This window comes from Adiantum capillus-veneris, chromosome 13, assembly GCF_014529385.1.
Source record: "Adiantum capillus-veneris isolate H3 chromosome 13, ASM1452938v2, whole genome shotgun sequence".
Classification (NCBI taxonomy): domain Eukaryota; kingdom Viridiplantae; phylum Streptophyta; class Polypodiopsida; order Polypodiales; family Pteridaceae; genus Adiantum; species Adiantum capillus-veneris.
In genome coordinates this window covers 118,473,715-118,477,513 of record NC_140943.1, presented here as the reverse complement: position 1 = coordinate 118,477,513, position 3,799 = coordinate 118,473,715, and the positions used below count along the sequence as shown (strand labels likewise).

The window sequence follows — 3,799 nt, the reverse complement described above, 5'->3', positions numbered from 1 at the left end:
TGTCCTCAAGCTAGCTATAAATGGTTGGTACTATTAATTGCATGTGAGCAAGTAGAATAGGGATTTCTCAGCCTTGCAGTGCGCTTGCCTTTGTGCAGTTAATAGGGCATCATTGTCGAGAGCTATGATCTTAATAGTGGAGTCCTACGGGGCTTGCTAGGGGCTAACCACTATTGAGATATTCGAAGCTTGACAGGAGCTGGTGCTTTTTTGGTGTTGAACAACCCTCTCTTCTATTCCTTGCAATTAATGGTATTCGAGCCATGGGTACAGTAGCTTGACTGCTTTTTCTGAAGGGGTAAAGAGGAGCAGCAACTAAGGCTTGAAGTTCAAAAGTATACCTAAAAAGTTTACGCCTAAAAGATGTTAGAATGGCTGACAATAGTAAAGAGAGTGAAATTAATGTTGATAACTTTGATTTTGTTAATGAACAAGCTACTAATGATGCCCCAATGCTTGTTAACTATCTTGTTTCTAGGCTTCAACAAGCCATGGGCAATCCATCCCTCCAAAGTGAAGTGCAACGACAGCTTCATGCTCATGGTATTCTCCAAGCTCCCCTACATGACGAGAGAGCACCTAGGAAGCCTCCTTGTGAGACTTCCAAAAGAGGCCTCTCTCCAATTCGGGAAGAAGAAGAGGATCCATATCCAATTGATGACGCGTCTCCTTCTCAAAGGAGAATTCAAGAGCCTCCACCGAAAGAACGAGAAAGAAGTAAGCCTCCCACCACCTCGGTGGAGATGGCTCCACGAAGACGGCACGCTAAATGCTCTCCATCACCTCCAAAACGGAGAAGACCATTGCATACTTCTCCACACCATACTTCAAAGAGGGATGACAAAAAGCAAGAGAAGAAAAAGGCGAGAAAGAGGACACCCTCTTATCCATCTTCTTCATCCTCTTCCTCTTATGAAAGTGATGGTGAAGACAACGAAGATCAAGGCAAGAAAAATCCAAGAAAGAGGTCACCCTCTTCTCCATCTTCCTCAAATTCTTCATCTTTTGAAGAAAGTGATGGTGCAACCTTTGAACCATCAAAAAGCAGAGGCCATAGGAAATCCTATGCCGCATGGAAGAGGTCATCCAAGCTCAAGAAGTTCAAAGAGGGAGGGAAGAGCATCTCTTTCCTTACCTATGATGGCACCTTTGGTGCTACAGACAAATTTTTGGCCTTTATCCAACAATTCGATGCGGCATTTGGAGATGAGGGCTTCACGGAGTCCTCTAAGCTACACCATGTATCTATGCACTTTCAAAAATCCGCCAAAAAATGGTGGTCTAGCTTATGGGCCAACGGTGAATCTCCATGAGCATGGAAAGCTTTAAGAGCTTCCATTATGAAGCAGTTTTTGACCACCGATGCCAAAGACAAAGTACTCACTGAATGGCGAAGCTTGAAGCTCTCTCCCTACGAATCCATTCACAAATATGGAGACAAGTTTTGGGATTTACAACTCAAAGCCACCGTCTTCAAGAAGTTGGATTTTGGAGAGCAAAAGCAACAATTTTGTGCGGGCTTAACTGAAGAAATGGTGGAGTATGTCAACTCCCAAAGGCCACACACCATATCGGCGGTTATACACCATACTATGGTTGCCTCTCAAATCAATTTCAAAACGGGGGCTATCATCCACACTTTGCCCAAGTTTGTCTTCCTTTGATCAAGGTTGCAGATCGCAAACATAACGGGCATCATTACATGGTATGCATCCATTACACTCCTCCTCCAAGTAGCCTTGTTTACGTCGCCACGTAGACATGTAATTTTATCTTTCACTTTTTCTTTCTGCTGAAGTTGTCGTTCATCAAAGGCCATGCAATTTAATGTGTCAATCACAGTGTATTTAGTGTGGAGAAGTGATTCCAAGATATAAAAGTATGTGCAAAACCAAGTTTCAGCAGAAAGTTTCAACATCACTGACATACGCATTCTATACAAATCGAGCACTCTTTGTTGTTTGAAGATAAATTTCACAATCTGACTGCTGTGTCAATTATTTTGGCGAACCATGTGGTTTCTTTACTAGTATACCAATCCTACAACACCAAGTTTAAGCTCTGCGTATTATAACCATTGGCAAAAACATATGGAAAGCACTTCTTTATTAATTTACTGGCATTTTTACAATTCTTCGCATTTTCCATGACTACTTGACGACATATTCAGCATCAATTCCTTTAATTACATAATCAAGACCTCAAAGATGTATTTGCCACTTTTAATTGCTCTAGAACTATCAATCACTTTTATAAATGTTTCTCCCCTTGGACAAACCAGCATTACATTGATCAGCGGTCTTCTTTGAACATTCGACCAGCCATCACTCACAATTGTGCATCCTGAAAGCAAAATATTCCCAAGTATTATTTTGCCAACACACTCTTTGACTTTGATGTAACATCTGTCCAAGAAAAATTTCGTATCGTGTGATAAGAAGGAGCTGAAAAATCCTGGGCCAAAATCACCAATTTTCTTCCAAGCAGCCTTCCAATGATTGTTGTCTACCATGACCAAAGCACTTCCAGTAAAGAATATTGCTTCTTCTAGAGACTGCACTCAAAAGCTTTGATGTAATGATTTTTGACGTGTTTGACCAAGTCCACCTTCATTATGACGCTTAAATGAAACACTCTCTTGAAATTTCCTCCCCCTATGTAGGTTGTTCTCCAAGGTTAGTTGGCGTCACTATAGGATTTGCGGAGTTAATATTTGGCTCTGAGAACTTTTGACTCTTTGCCATAGAGCTATATATCTGTTGTCTTTTGCTACCCTTTTTGGCGAGCTCTTCTCTCAAATATTTTGCAATTGTAGGTGCCTGAGGATGTTCACATTTCTTACAACTCTTTTTAACGCTACCCAAAAAATGGTCCCTAATATGTGGTGCATCGCCTGATTTTGTTTTGTGAAAAAATTTACATTGCCACTCCATATATTGTCCGCATATGCTGTGAGCATAACCCCACTCCTTGCCAGGAGCTTTTTTCTTCTTTGGCTTCTTCGTACCACTTATACCCACATTTTGCTCCATTGCTTTTAAATTAAAACTAAAGACAAAAGAACCAAATGTTCAGTTTTGAAAACAATTTTCTTATTTTCAGTATATATTAAAAAACCCATTCAATATGAAAGTAACCATGATGCACAATATGAGGTTTTCAATGCACGCTAGTCAATCCACATATCGATCACCTATATTGTGATCAAACATACACATTGCAATACGGCCTATGCATGGCATAATAACTACAACAATGCTATGAATTTCTCAATGCAATTGTTATTATTATGATTATTTATATGTCCACTTTGATTTGCAAACAATAAGACACATCTAATTTCAAATGCTTATGTCCACTTTGATTTGCAAACAATAAAACACATCTGATTTCAAATGCTACAAAGAATAATCAACTTCTACATTAAACAATGTCATTTGTTTGCAAAAAACAAACGAAAGCAATAAAATATATGATTGGTAATCTCATGCACTAATAATCTATCATAATACATAATGCATTCTCTGTATAAACCAATGCATGAACTAAAGCAAATAAATCTTTAATATAATCACACAATTGAGGACTACTTGTACCCAATGAAGGATTGTAGCCCCCACATGAAACTAATTCAATATATAAAAGCTATTTTAACCTAATTAAGGATTATAGCTCTTATATCGTGGAGTGACAGTGTATATCAACTCAAATCTATGATGGTGAAAAATGCAAGGCCTCAAGGATCTTTATATGCCTAGTACACTAGTACAGGACATCCAACCCTTGACTATCGACTTGT

General features: G+C 39.1%; 1 pseudogene; it reads left to right on the top strand.

The window, feature by feature from the left end:
• The first annotated feature begins 371 nt into the window (after positions 1 to 371).
• Positions 372 to 1,664, top strand: LOC147444738 (uncharacterized; annotated as a pseudogene).
• Positions 1,665 to 3,799: the final 2,135 nt, after the last annotated feature.